Source organism: Zootoca vivipara, chromosome Z1 (genome assembly GCF_965207765.1).
Source record: "Zootoca vivipara chromosome Z1, rZooViv2.hap1.1, whole genome shotgun sequence".
Taxonomy (NCBI): Eukaryota; Metazoa; Chordata; class Lepidosauria; order Squamata; family Lacertidae; genus Zootoca; species Zootoca vivipara.
Genome location: NC_142583.1, coordinates 61,790,893 through 61,806,503, shown reverse-complemented (window position 1 = coordinate 61,806,503; position 15,611 = coordinate 61,790,893). Strand labels below are relative to the sequence as shown.

At 42.8% G+C, this 15,611-nt stretch overlaps 1 long non-coding RNA gene across 2 annotated transcripts; it reads right to left on the bottom strand.

The window, feature by feature from the left end:
- Positions 1–6,298: 6,298 nt before the first annotated feature.
- Positions 6,299–15,554, bottom strand: LOC118084347 (uncharacterized). 2 transcript variants are annotated; one of them, XR_015947800.1, is made up of 4 exons: positions 11,653–15,554; positions 11,313–11,410; positions 10,796–11,098; positions 6,299–8,163 (listed from the first exon to the last, which is right to left on the bottom strand). It is a non-coding gene; the product is annotated as an uncharacterized LOC118084347 (long non-coding RNA). The 2 variants fall into 2 exon arrangements; XR_004692486.3 differs by lacking the exon at positions 6,299–8,163 and having other exon boundaries at positions 10,206–11,098.
- Positions 15,555–15,611: the final 57 nt, after the last annotated feature.

Genomic DNA, 15,611 nt, shown 5'->3' with positions numbered 1-15,611 from the left:
TATGTAATGTGTTGCAATGGGGCCATCTACTGGCCATTTTCCTTGCTGACCTTTTTAATGCTGCTTTTACAAGGTCATCATGTAAACTCTAAGCTAGAAAGCTTAGAGAACCATTTCCACATGTACTTGTCTTTTGAGACACCCCAGAGGCCTGCTGAGCTCCCTTTGTGTATCTTAAAAATATTGTGCCATGTTTTAGTATACAAAAATAGGGAAGTGGTTGTATGCCGTAGAACCCATCCAACAAATCCTATAGCAGCATGTTGCACAGGGAAGGCTCTAGTAGTAGTGGTGTCCCAGTTGTAGGAATATATTTATTTATTGTACAGTATTTATTAGTCGCATTTGTGCACTAAGGTATCTCAAAGTGACTTAGAATTAACAAAGACATCAAAACAAAAAATATAAACACATCAAGAAATAAATCTCTGCACTTGGAAAGTTAGCACACCAGGGGAAAGTTTTTCGCCTGGATTCCCTGACAACCTAGCTTTCTATGTGTGGGGAATTGTTTCTTTTAATGAAATAATATTAATCTGCAATCTGTACAACTTCAGAATGCAGTTGGGATCTTCCGTCATCTGTAATCTGAAGCGGAATAGCCCAGCCGCAGCTTTACCATCACGTTTGCTGTCTGTGAGAATCATTACTACAGGGGTAATGCCAACCCTGATTTAAGCCTGACAATGCTGAAATGTGGATAGACATTCTAGTCAACAATGTGCAACATGCAGGTCTAAAGAAATATATTCTGCAACAGGGGTGAGTCAATTTTAGACTCCTATGGGGTCTGCTTCGTGGATCGCTGCCTTGAATCCAACGAGGGTGAAAGACAATATAGAATCATAGAATTGTCAAGTTGGAAGGGACCCAAGGATCATCTAGTCCAACCCTCTGCAATGCAGGAATCTCAGCTAAAGCATTCATGAGAGATGGTCATCAAACCTCTGCTTAAAAACCTCCAAGGATGGAGAGTCCAGTGGGAGTATGTTCCACTGCTGAACAGTTCTTACTGTCATAAGTTACTTCCTGAAGTTGAGTCAGAATCTCCTTTCTTGTATCTTAGAGCCATTGGTTCGAGTCCTAACCTCCAGAGCAGTAGAAAACAAGCGTGTTCCCTCTTCCATGTGACAACCCTTATGATATCTGAAGATGGCTATCATATTTTCTCTCAGTCTTCTTTTTTCTAGGCTAAACATGTAATAAACAAATAAATAATAATAATAATAATAATAATAATAATAAAATAACTAATTATTATCATTAAGTGCTGGTTCCCTCACTCCCAGAACGTTTCTGGGCACAATTCAAAGTGTTGGTGCTGACCTTTAAAACCTTAAACAGCCTCAGCCCAGTATAGCTGAAAGAGCGTCTCCACCCCCATTGTTCTGGCTGGACACTGGGGTCCAGCGCCAAGGGCTTTTTGGAGGTTTCCTCACTGTGAGAAGTGAGGTTTCAGGGAACCAGGGAGAGAGCCTTCTTGGTAGTGGCACCTGCCCTGTGGAACACCCTCCCAGCAGATGTCAAAGACATAAACAACTATCTGACTTTTAGAAGACATCTGAAGGCAGGCCTGTTTAGGGAAGCTTTTAACATTTGATGAATTATTGTATTTTAATATTCTGCTGGAAGCCGCCCAGAGGGGCTGGGGAAATTATTATTATTATTATTATTATTATTATTATTATTATTATTATTATTATTATTTACTACTATTACTATGAGAAGACTCCCTGGAAAAGACCCTGATGTTGGGAAAGATTGAGGGCAGAAGGAGAAGGGGACGACAGAGGATGAGATGGTTGGACAGTGTTCTCGAAGCTACGAACATGCGTTTGACCAAGCTGTGGGAGGCAGTGGAAGAAAGGAATGCCTGGCGTGCTCTGGTCCATGGGGTCACGAAGAGTCGGACACGACTAAACTCTTAGAGTTTTTAAGTGTCAGGTGTGACTGCAGCCTGAACACAGCAGAGTTTGCGCAGGTTTTTCCGGAAGCTTCTGGCGGTAACTGAAATGACTAGACGTCTGGACGCAGAATAAACTATTTACAGGATTTATTAAAATAAAAGAAAACAGAGTTTCTATATACAAAGCAAAGCAAATAAATCCTTTCCTCTCTGTCTCTCTCTCAACCGATACAGCACTTTCTCTCCTACACTCACCACACACATACTGAAGTGGCTTTCACAGATAACAAGTCTCAGTGTTGAACCTCAACCAATAGAAACGCTGTTGCTAAGGTAGGAGCAGACCTTGGTTTTCTGCCAAATGTTATTAGTTTGACCTAGATTAGTTTGACCTAGATTCGATTGTGTGAAGAAGCAATCTGATGGTGTTTTATGCTACTGACTCAGCAAAAACCCGAACATAAACGACTAAACCACAACATTACTATGAGAAGTGAAGTTACATGGAACCAGCAGAGGGACTTCTCGGTAGTGGCGCCCTCCCTGTGGAACACCCTCCCTTCAGATGTCGAGGAGATAAAGAACTACATAACTTTTAGAAGGCATCTGAAGGCAGCCTTGTACCAGGAAGTTTTTGGTGTTACTATGTTATTTTATATGCTGTGAGCCAGGCACCCCAAACTCCGCCCTCCAGACGTTTTGGGACTACAATTCCCATCATCCCTGACCACTGGTCCTGTTAGCTAGGGATGATGGGAGTTGTAGTCCCAAAACATCTGGAGGGCCGAGTTTGGGTATGCCTCCTGTAAGCCATTCAGAGTGGCTGGGTGGGGGTATAACAACAACAACATCATCAACAACAACAAACAAACAAACAAACAAACAAACAAGTAAGTAAGTGTGGCCCCCCCCCATAAAACTCAGGAGCCAACAGCTGGAGCAAAATGGTTCCTGCAGGGATAACATTTCCCTAGAATGAAGGGTCAGCTGAGGTCACAACCACACAGAAATCCTCTCTAAATTTTCCACCCAAGCTTTTCTTCATTTCAGCATACAGCGTAATTAAGAAGGCCTCCCGTTGTTCCTGTTCCTGTTGCTAAACAACTGGGCATCAGAACACGGCCATTCCACTGTGAATCACTTCTCTTTACTGTTCACCCTTTATAAATTGAATGTTTGGCAGCTAACACAGAGGACGCTGGAAGCAGTTGAGACCAGTAGAGTAGGAGGCGGGGAGATGAACAGTAGGTGGAGTCGGAGACAACGACAGGCAGAGTCACCCCATAACTGGCTGTAAGAAAGACGGCAGACTGGGGGTGGCGGCATTCTGGCTGAGGGCACCAACTTTATGTGAGTACAATCTTCAGACCCCAATAATGGCTCAGAGCAGAGAACATGAAAGGGGGGGGAATGAAAGAAGAAAGAGAAGAAGAGAATGAAAGAAAAGAGGAAAGAGAAAGAAGAAAGAAAGTGCTATGTACTGAGCTGAATCATAGAACAATAGGATTCAGAATCAGCAGTCTGATTGGTCCGCAGGAGCCACCCAATCCAACTCCAGGTGGAAGTGAATCTGCAAGCTGATTGGCCTGCAGGAGCAGCCAATCAGGCGGCTGACAGAAGTGAATCCACAAACTGATTGGCCCACAGGTGTAGCTCTGAAGTAGCCAATCACGCAAAGCCCATTGTGTAAATAATGTATATAAGCAGATGGTTTTGGGAAAAGGGCATTCTTCTCCTCTTCTTCTCCTTGATGACTACGAGCTGAATAAAGAGCATGAAATTCACTCTTGACTCCGAGTATATTTCAGAAAGAAAGAAAGAAAGAAAGAAAAAGAAAGAAAGAAAGAAAGAAAGAAAGAAAGAAAGAAAGAAAGAAGCACATTGATTTTCTATCTGTCAGCAACATAAAAGAAATTATTCAAAACATTTGCTCTAGGTAGGATGACCAACTTACTGTTCTACTTTCTGTTAAGCAATATAATCCCTTTATCCACCGCTGTTGCAATCCATCCCCAGCTCCTTTGAGTTAAAGATAGGGCATTTGTGAGGTATTGGTGACACGCTCCTGGTTCACACCTAGGTTCCTGTGCACAGTGTGAATGTGCAGCAACAACACACCTCCTAGTTATCTGCTGTGCTGTTAATTCCTAGTAGCCATTCACTGGCCTCTAAATTGTGTTGGTTTGATGGTCTTTTAGTGGCTGTTCTGTAGATTGCAGTGAATCTAGCACGTAACCAGATGCATTAGGAATCAGCATTCTGACTATGTATAAGGCAGTTTACTGTGTAGGAATAATATAAGCAAGGCGTGTAGAAACCTGCCATGTGGGTGTGTTATGAATTCAATGGACTGCTTGAGCAACCTCAAGAAGCAATTTTGTAGCATCTATGCTGAAAGACCAGCCGGCTTATGAAACTCCAGCCACACACTAACAAATACAATGAAGTAATTTTCTTGAACTGGTTAATAGCACACTCATAGACAGCAGAGAGAAATAAGTACTGTAGAAGTACTGTAATCAGGTAATTGCACAATATTTATAATAATAATAATCATAATCATTTTATTTATACCCCGCCCTTCCCAGTCAAGACTGGGCTCAGGGCGGCTAACAACAAAAATATCAAAACAAGCATAAAAGAAACAATTCAATTAAAATACAGATTAAATACAATTTAAATATTGGATGACATTTGCTTGTTAGGAACATATGGAGGCCCTGCTGTTTAAGTCCAAAGGCCCACAAAGCTTCATGTTTTCTTACCTCACCATCATTAGTCACTCAGACACCTTGGGGAAGCTAGCAAACAGGGCATCTCTCCCCTGTTGGTTGTCCCCAGTGCGGAGTGTTTAAAGGTATACTGCTGCTGGATTTGGAGGTTCCACTTGGTTAACAACTAACAGCTGTTGATAGAACTGAGCTTCCCCATAGGGAGGGGGCGGCAATTCCTTTTTGTCACCCCCTTTGCAGTGCTGTGACAGACCGTTTTGTTAGATGGGGCACCAGAACTGCACACTGTTTCCCAGGATTTGTTTAAAAGCATTGTTATTATACAGACTGTTTTAATTCCATCTCGTTTCGAGCTACAGTAGTTTGCTCTCCTGGTTGCTTTGGCACACAAAATGGACCTTTTCATCGACTTCAGCTGTGTACATGTGTTTAAAGCGCACACCCCTCCCAAGAATACAGGGAACTGTATTTTACCCACACAGAGCTACAATCCCAGAACCCTTGACAAACTACAGTTCCCAGGATTCTTGGAGCATGTATATGTGTGTGTGCTTGCAATAGGCACAATTCTAGGCATTGGTGAGTGGCGGGGGTCTCACCAGCAGTGCACTTTTTGACCACATGCCTAGCTGCTCTGTAAGTAAGAGTTCCTTAAAAAAATTAGAAAAGGAGGGAAGAAGTGGGGCAGGATATCTGGGCCCAATACAAAATATTCAGGGATTGGGCTTTCTGGGGCACCTCCACACAACACCGAATCCCCAGGGGTGTAACAGCACCCATGGGAACTTTGGGAAGCATTCTTCAAGGCTAGGTTCTTCATTTCCTCCTATGTAGCTAGGTTGTGTTTTGGAGTGTCCCTGTGGCCCCTAGCTGAGTAATTGAGGGTCGGTTGCTCAGTTTGTGGGGCTGCACACAAAATACGGCGTTTGCAGCACAAAATGGCACAAAGCCAGCACAAAACTTTGGCACCTGTTTGGGGTCAATCAAACAAGGTTGGATTTGGGGGCATTATGGAGGCAGTGAGAGATTTTACTTTCTTGGGCTCCCTGATGACTGCAGATGGTGACAGCAGTCACGAAATTAAAAGACGCCTGCTTCTTGGGAGAAAAGCAATGACAAACCTAGACAGCATCTTAAAAAGCAGAGACATCACCTTGCCGACAAAGGTCCGTATAGTTAAAGCTATGGTTTTCCCAGTAGTGATGTATGGAAGTGAGAGCTGGACCATAAAGAAGGCTGATCGCCAAAGAATTGATGCTTTTGAATTATGGTGCTGGAGGAGACTCTTGAGAGTCCCATGGACTGCAAGAAGATCAAACCTATCAATTCTTAAGGAAATCAGCCCTGAGTGCTCACTGGAAGGACAGATCCTAAAGCTGAGGCTCCAGTACTTTGGCCACCTCATGAGAAGAGAAGACTCCCTGGAAAAGACCCTGATGTTGGGAAAGATTGAGGGCACTAGGAGAAGGGGACGTCAGAGGACGGGATGGTTGGACAGTGTTCTCGAAGCTACGAACATGAGTTTGACCAAACTGCGGGAGGCAGTGCAAGACAGGAGTGCCTGGCGTGCTCTGGTCCATGGGGTCACGAGGAGTCGGACACGACTAAACGACTAAACAACAACAACAACAACAACAATGTTGTGAGGACTCCCCCCCTGCTCGGTGCCTGAGGGCCCCAATCCTGCCACTCACTACCTGCCCTAGGGCAGGGCCTGACAGGCTCCAAAAAGGACTGCGGCCGCTGCTGCTGCTGGGCAGAGAGGGCTCTGGGGTTTTTTGTTTTTATTTTTTTTAATTGCTGTTATTTTTCTACCCATGTCCTTTTAAACTGTGATATTAATGCTGTATTCTTAGTTTTAGATTTTGATTTATGTGGAAATTGTTTTCCATTTGCTTGTGTATTATTATTTTTGATGTGGTTTATTTATTGTTTATGACTTTTGTAATTATGTAAATCTTGTCATGTTGTAAGCTGCCTTGAGTGTTGTTTTTAACTGTGGAGAGGTGGCATACAAATAAAATGATGATGTTAATAACCCCGATTACTCAGTTTGGGGGGAGAGGACACACAAAATGTGAGGTTCGCAGCACAAAACTAGTACAAAATTTTGGCATCTTTGGCCACATGTTAATGAAGCTATTGAAAGAGATTAGGTAGGATGAGAGAAGAAACAGGAGACAACAGAAAGCTAGAACAATCATGGCAGGTTCTAAGTTTCTCCTTTTGGTGAGAAGTTATTGAAGCTTTAGACCAGGCATCCCCAAACTTCAGCCCTCCAGATGTTTTGGACTACAATTCCCATCTCCCCGACCACTGGTCGTGTTGGCTAGGGATCATGGGAGTTGTAGGCCAAAACATCTGGAGGGCCGCAGTTTGGGGATGCCTGCTTTAGACACTGAGATCCAGCGCCGAGGGCCTGCTGGCGGTTCCCTCATTGCGAGAAATGAGGTTACAGGGAACCAGACAGAGGGCCTTCTCGGTAGTGGCACCTGCCCTGTGGAACGCCCTTCCAACAGATGTCAAGGAAATAAGTCGTTTTCCTATTTTTAAAAGACATCTGAAGGCAGCCCTGTTTAGGGAAGTTTTTAATATTTAATGTTGTATTGTTTTAATATTCGATTGGGAGACACCCAGTGTGGCTGGGGAGACTCTGCCAAATGGGCAGGGTACAAATAATAAATTATTATTATTATTATTATTATTATTATTATTATTATTATTGGACCCAGGTGGCGCTGTGGGTTAAACCACAGAGTCTAGGGCTTGCTGATCAGAAGGTTGGCGGTTTGAATCCCTGCAATGGGGTGAGCTCCCGTTGCTCAGTCCCAGCTCCTGCCCACCTAGCAGTTCGAAAGCACATCAAAGTGCAAGTAGATAAATAGGGACCGCTCCGGCGGGAAGGTAAACGGCGTTTCCGTGCGCTGCTCTGGTTCGCCAGAAGCAGCTTTGTCATGCTGGCCACATGACCCGGAAGCTGTCTGCGGACAAACGCTGGCTCCCTCGGCCTATAGAGCGAGATGAGCACCGCAACCCCAGAGTCGGACACGACTGGACCTGATGGTCAGGGGCCCCTGTACCTTTACTATTATTATTATTTATTTATTTAGATCTTATCACTGAGCCCTTAAAGACTGGTCAAACTGGAATCCCCAAAAGGAGCACCCTTCTCCCTTCTGTTATTCAGGAGCCATAAAATGTATACTTCATTGAATTATCATAAAGGTAGCTGGAATGTAACATAACAGGAAGTGGCTTTTACAGGATTTCCTGTGCCCCCTTCCGGAACTACTGAAAGTCTTCATCTGATCCACCTTGGAAATGGCAATAAACAAGGGTTGCAAAATAGGCTACAAATGTTTTCTCATTCAGAGTGAGGGCAAGAAGCATTATTCTCCCTCTGATTTGGCTCTGTGAAGCTGTTGCAAAGCCAGATCTGATTGGCTAGGTGCTGCCATGGCATTATCTTGCTCACGAGATGATCCTTGATTGGCTCAACCACATCACCAGGAGGAAGAGGAATCCCTGTAAAAATACACCCAAGCAGCTGCTGAGAAGAGCATTAACCAGGAGCCAAGGCAGAGCAGAAATGGTGTGAAGAAATGGTGGGAAGGATCTTTTGCAAAATATGCAGTCCTCTCCAAACTCACACCCTTCTTTTTGCAGTGAAAATGTTTTACACATGAAAATGTGGCTCAGTCCTAATTCTCAGTGATCTCTCCAGCTTTTGGTCCAGGAGCCCAACAGAGTTTTAGGGCTCATCTGCATATGAAAAGGTGGGTGCCAGGAAGCCTTAAACTTCCTGAGTGTAAAGATCAATGGAAGCTTTATTTTTGGGTCAGGGTCAGGGTTAGGACTAGGTAGGACAATGAATGATTCCAAGTTTCTGTTGAGAGTTGTTACCGGTAGGACAGAGCTACAATTCCCAGAGTTCTCAGCACCCCTAACAAACTACATTTCCCCTTTGGGGAGAACCCATGACTCTTAAAGTGGTATCATTGTGTTTTGTCAGCTGTACATTTTATTCATTTACAGTTTTTTTTCTGCATTGGCATCTGAAGCAGGTCGGTTTATATAAACCAACCACAGCTGTTACCTTAAAAAAGAACAATGTAATGATGCTTAATAGACTGATTAAGCTCACAACAGGTAACGGTTGTGCTGACGGTTGTGTAGCACTGTTGCAACTCAGCATATTCAGCAATGTTTAGTATCTTGATAGAGATAGTTTAGGGGAAAACTGTTTGTTGGCACATTGAGCTTTGACAAGAAAGAAAGAATGATCTGGGCCACTGCCTATATCTTCTCATATGGCTAGAAGGGGAAATATAAAGTGTTATAGCCAGAGGAACAAAAACCGTAATTGTCCTGCAGTATGTTATCATACTTAGCAGTTCACAATTTAAAATGACTAGTTGTGCATGCATTTATATCCGTTGAAGGAGTCCAGGGGAGTTGCTAGGTACTTAGCCTACTTGGGACATAGGCCTGTAGGCAGGAATTTACATAAAATTTGCAAATGCAAATTTATATGCTTTTTCACGGAAAGCAATTGCAGAGACTCCAGTTCAGTTTCATCCCCAGATTCATGTGCACATCCAGAAATGGGTGAGTCAAGGGGCGGGAGAAGGGAAAAAGACATTTTATGCTGCATCCTAACTTCCTTCATTTACTGAGCCTGCCAAACGCCACCGGAAATGCAGGTGTCACTAAAATTCACCCTGTAGGAATCAATGGAAGGGCAGAAAACCCAAGGTTTACACTACCCCTGCCAAGCCAGGAGCAGTTTGTTTGTTTGTTTGATTTTAAAGCATTTAATATTGACAAAATGGCTAAGAGAAGTAGAAAACAACAACATACAAACCATAGAAGAATATAATACAAACAGGAAAACGGAAAAACAGGAATCCAGGAATAGAAGAACTAGACTTGGGTCAAGCAAAGCCTGCCCCCAACAAGTCTTCGCTAGATATCCGAAGCAGCTAATAGTTGATGTTTTGTGTATGACAGAGAGAACTGCGTTTCAGAGAACAGGGGTAATGGCAGAAAATTCCAATTTTTGGATCACCAGCTTGTAACATTCCATAGGGCAGGGTGGCACAAGTAATCTCCATATATATATATATATATATATATATATATATATATATATATATGGTAAAGGGACCCCTGACCATTAGGTCCAGTCGTGACCGACTCTGGGGTTGTGCGCTCATCTCGCATTACTGGCCGAGGGAGCCGGCGTACAGCTTCCAGGTCAAGTGGCCAGCATGACAAAGCCGCTTCTGGCAAACCAGAGCAGCACATGGAAACGCTGTTTACCTTCTTGCTGTAGCGGTTCCTATTTATCTACTTGCATTTTGACGTGCTTTTGAACTGCTAGGTTGGCAGGAGCTGGGACCGAGCAACGGGAGCTCACCCCGTCACAGGGATTCGAACCGCCGACCTTCTGATCAGCAAGTCCTAGGCTCAGTGGTTTAACCCACAGCGCCACCTGGGTCCATATATATATATATATATATATATATATATATATATATATATATATATACACAAAAATGCCAGAAAGCCACTGATTTTAATTGCCAATGAACTAGGACATACCGCCGCCTTCCACCTTTGAATTCCGAACATATGGCAGCCCTAGTGTTAGTGGCAAATTCAGAAGTGCAGGATCCCTTCATGACAGTCACCCCACACCCCCGCACAGCCACACCTTAATTTATCTGGAGTTCTGTTGAGCAATGACTGCAAGATGGGAGCATGTTTTTTTTGAGGTTAAGCAACAATAAATTGCAGCAAATCACACGTACACACACTCAGAACAAAAGGGCTTATTTTGGCAAAGGAAAGTAGCTCTCAAAAGTTTCAAGCATGCACCCAAGAAGTGAAGTAAAAAAGAGTTGCAGGGTAGAGACTTAAATGTACGGAAATGGAAACCCCCCCCCCCCTTTAACATACTAGTCTCCCTACCAAAGTAATAGCAATTTGCCTTCAAATGAAACCCATTTCAAACACTTCTCTGGAGAGTGGAGAAAAGAGGGAAGCAGAAAACAGTCTTTGGAGATCCCACAGTGTTCTTGGCAGTGCTTTTAGCAAAGGGTATTTTGGTACAAAACAGTCTAAGAGGAACGTCTTTGGTGTTGCAGATAATTACCTATTAGGTTCATCAATCAGCAGCAGAACTTTGCAACCGTTTCCAGATGACAACACCCCCGGCAGTTCGTTCGTTCTTTCTTTCTTTCTTTCTTTCTTTCTTTCTTTCTTTCTTTCTTTCTTTCTTTCTTTCTTTCTTTCTTTCTTTCTTCTTTGGAGAAATCTTTATTAAATGTTTTCTTATACAATCTTGTACACCTATGCTTTTTTGTTCTTTCAAAATTACAGAATTACAATTATATATTTGTTGTTTTCCCAAGTTCTTGCTTCTTGTTTCCTTCTTCATAGGTTATTTATGTTAACTCTAATATAAATATATATACATTAATCATAATATACAACATATAACCATAACATATACAACATACAACCATAATCATGCCTAACTGATTAAATTAGTAATATTGACTTCCCGTCACCTCTCGAAGTGCATCTCATCAGTGTTACAAATGTACCACCGTTCCAAATTGAGCTATTAGGTAACAATCACAAATTGTTATATAAAATGTACAACTTACTCTTGGACTGGTACACCATGGATGAGGCTGTTAAGGATTCTATGATCAAATGGGCCAGAGATTTCGGGCACAATATCCCATCCGATATGTGGTCAAAACTGTGGAAACAAAATATAAATTTAACAGCTTGTACTGTACTAAAGGAGAATGTTATGAAACTTGTATATCGCTGGTATTTAACGCCAGCAAAATTATCTAAGATGTACAGGAACCAGAACAAATGGTGCTGGAAATGCAGAACATCGGTGGGGGAATTTTTTCACATGTGGTGGGGGTGTGATAGGATAAAACAATTTTGGGATTTGGTTTATAACGAACTTAATTTTTTTTTGAAACTTACCTTTCCGAAGAAGCCCGAGGCCTTTCTGTTGGGTCTAGTCGATAATGAAATCCCAAAATCCGATTTAAGATTCTTTATGTACGCCACAGTGGCAGCTAGGATTCTCATCGCCCAGAAATGGAAAACAAATGAAATACCATCTATAATCGAGTGGCAATCGAAGGTTTTAGAATTTATGGAATTAACCAAATTAACACACAGAGTACGTGATTCGGATGATGTGAAGTTCCAAGCTGAATGGAGTAAATTTATAGAGTATGCTAAGGGAAATTACATGGGTATGAGAGCGTTAGGGGTAGCAATATAACCTCTACAGTGCGACGAGTCTGTTGTAAATAGAAAATACGAATTAGGATTGACAGAATTTACCACTTATGGGTTGGAAGGAAGTCAAACAAGTTGAACTATTTGTAATGTGAATGACTTAATATTTCTATGAAAAATGAATAAAAAATTATTTTCAAAAAAAAAATGTACCATCGTTCCTCATCATATTCTTATTATCTCTTTTGTACATCATAAAGCCAATCATACCACCATTTCTTATATATCTAATTTTTTTTGTTATAAGCCAATCATTCCAAGGCTGCCATGAAGATTACATCATTATTATCATTTTCTTGCAAATATTTTCTGAATTTTTCCCATTTTTCCACAAACTGTTTAGAATTTCCCCTTAAATTATCTGTTAATTGAGCCATTTCTGCATACTCTAGCAATTTGATTTGCCACGCTCTAACTGTGGGGATTTTATCCCCTTTCCAGTTAGCAGCTATCAGCAAACGGGCTGCTGCCGTTGTGTACAGAAAGATCTCTCTATGATTTACAGGTATGTCTTTACTCAGAATTCCAAGGAGGAATGCCTCTGTTTTTTTTATTTATAAAAGTTACTTTGATGATCTTTTTTATTTCCTCATATATTCTGTTTTATTTTTATATTATTTTATATTTATATATTCTGTTTATATTTTATATATTCTGTTTTATTTTATTTACTCATATATTCTTCTTTTATTTTTTGGCATCCCCACCACATATGTAGCATGTCTCCTCTTGACTCCCCACACCTCCAACATAAGTCTGCTATACTTTTGTTCATTTTGGAAAGTTTGGATGGTGTGAGGTACCAACAGTACATCATTTTGAGCATGTAATTGTGTGACCAAAATCCTGGGCCCACTTTATCATGACCTCTTTCACCGCCTCCTCCTTGACTTCCCAATCAAGGAGGAGGTGGTAAATTTTAGAAATAATCTTGTTATTATTATCCAACAGGTCTTTTCCTAGTCTGGACGGTTCTACATTAAATCCTTTCTTTTTGTCCTGCTTGAACATTTCATATATTTGATGGTAATCTAACCAATTTACTAATTCATTTTTAATTTCTTCATAGCCCTTCCCCTGGCAGTTCTTTCAGTACAGGTGTACAGTGGACGCTCGGGTTGCAAATGTGATCTGTGCGGAAGGCATGCTCGCAACCCGCAGCACCACGTCTGCGCATGCGTGGGTCGCAATTCGGTGCTACTGGACATGCGCAAAGCTCGATTTAGTGCTTCTGCGCATGCGCGAGCACTGAAACCCGGAAGTAACCTGTTCCGGTACTTCCAGGTTCGGTGCGGTGCGCAACCCGAAACACACAACATGAAGCGTCTGTAACCCAAGGTATGATTGTAATATGTGTGTGTCCAGGTGCTTTACCCAACAACCTGGTTGCAGCATATTACACCAGGTACAGCTTCTGGACCAGTCTCAAGAGATGCCCCATTCATAGTGCATTACAGTATTCTAATTGTTAGGAGATACACTGGCATAGCTATCTAGTTAAAGTTGTTTTGCCTGCAATCCTATACATGCTTACCTGGCAGTAAGTTAAACTGAACTCATGGTTCCTCATTTCTAAATAAACATGTTTAGGGTTAGCCTCCAAACACTGGGGCTAGGAAAACAATCCAAGGACAGCAGCTTCTGAATGTACATACATGTACATACAATAACTATTTATTTTAAAGGCATTCCCCCAAATTACAAAATAGGAACAAATTAAGAGATAATGAACAGGGACAAGCAGTGCTTTTTTCTGGGGGAGGGGGTATGCAGGGGTACGCATGCCCCTAAACATTTTGTGAATCTTTGTCCATTTACTGTATTTATTTTTTCCAATTTGAACTATAAAATGGTGATTTTCTTGAGTCAAAATGAGAGTACCCCTAAACATTTTTTAAAGGGAAAAAAATCACTGGGGATGTGGAATAGAAAAACAAGAAAACAAGTCCACCAGGAACCTATGTGGAACACTAATCCTAGCTTATCGTTATTATTTATTAATTTATAGTGCCGAAATAGGCTTCTTAACATGTTACAAAGTAAAAAAACAAAATTAAACCTTGTTGTTAAACTAAGGATTGCTTTCATCCTTGCATGTGCAAGTTACCATCCACCCAGAGGGGCAAAAACAAAGCTCACAACCGCACCATATATTCATAGCTGCCAAGTTCTCCCTTTTTTAAAGGGAAATTCCTTCATGCTGAATAGGCTTCCTCGCGTGAAAAGGGAAAACTTGGCAGCTATGCATATATTTGAAGCACGTGGCTTCCCTTGCTCCCAGGAATCCTGAGTGCTGTAATTTACCCCCTCCTCACAGAACTACAATTCTCAGTGCTAATTCTACAGTTCCCAGGATTCCAGGGGGAGGGGGAGCTGTGTGCTTTAAATGCAGTATGACAAAACAACACACCTAATTCCCAAAACCACACACACACACACAAACATGTACACACACCAACATCAGGGGCGTCTTACCCATAGGCGCTAGGGATGCAGGGCACCCGGGTGCCAGGCTCTCAGGGGCGCCAGGCCGAGAGTCCGGGGCCCGAGAGTTGAGGCTGTCCGTAGGCTGGAGCGCTGTGGTGGGCTCTTCTGCTGCAGGCAGCTCTGCGCCGCGCGTTCGGGATGACCGAGCCAGCGAGACGCTGAGGCAGCCGACCGGCCGGCTCCTCCCTCCTGTGCACCTGGGACTGGGCAACCTGGGGTGTGTGTGTGTGCCGCCAGGCGGATCTTTGCACCCTGGCGCCGCCCTGACCAACATAGAATCATAGAGTTGGAAGGGACCCCCAAGGGTCATCTAGTCCAACCATCCCAATGTAGGAATGCAGGAACATATTTACCTTACACACACATATCCCCCCTCCCCCAAAGGAGCTTGGGACTCGAACCGGCGATTCTCCCTCCTCCCTATCCCTGCCTACATTCCTCTATTGCAGGGGGGGCCAACTATCAAGAGACTGCAATCTACTTACAGTGGTACCTCGGTTTATGAACACAATTGGTTCCGGAAGTCTGTTCATAAACTGAAGCGTTCATAAACTGAAGGGAACTTTCCCATTGAAAGTAATGGAAAGTGGATTAATCTGTTCCAGATGGGTCCGCGGAGTACTCAACCTGAAGCATACTTAACCCGAAGCATGGGTGTAATCGGTTCCGGAAGTCTGTTCATAAACTGAAGCATTCATAAACTGAAGCGAACTTTTCCATTGAAAGTAATGGAAAGTGAATTAATCCGTTCCAGATGGGTCTGCAGCGTTCGTAAACGGAAAATTCAGAAACAGAGGTGTTCATAAACCGAGGTTCCACTGGTTCTTACAGAGTTAAAAACTGGCGGTGGTCTACCCCTTTTTTTGGGGGGGGGGGTTTCAGGTCAAAGTTGTTGAGCTTTTTTAGGGAGGGGAAAGCCCCGTTTTTTGGGGGTGCAGGGCAAACATAAATAAATAAATAAATAAATAAATAAGTTTAGCTTCTTTGGGGAAGCCAGTGATCTACCAGCGATTTCCACAGACGTCCAGTGATCTACTGGTAGATCACGACCTACCTGTTGGACGTGCCTGCTCTATCGGAACTCCCGCTCCCCCTCCCGGCTCGCCTACGCATCTGCAAGCGGCGGCGCTCCCCCCCTCCCGCCCCAT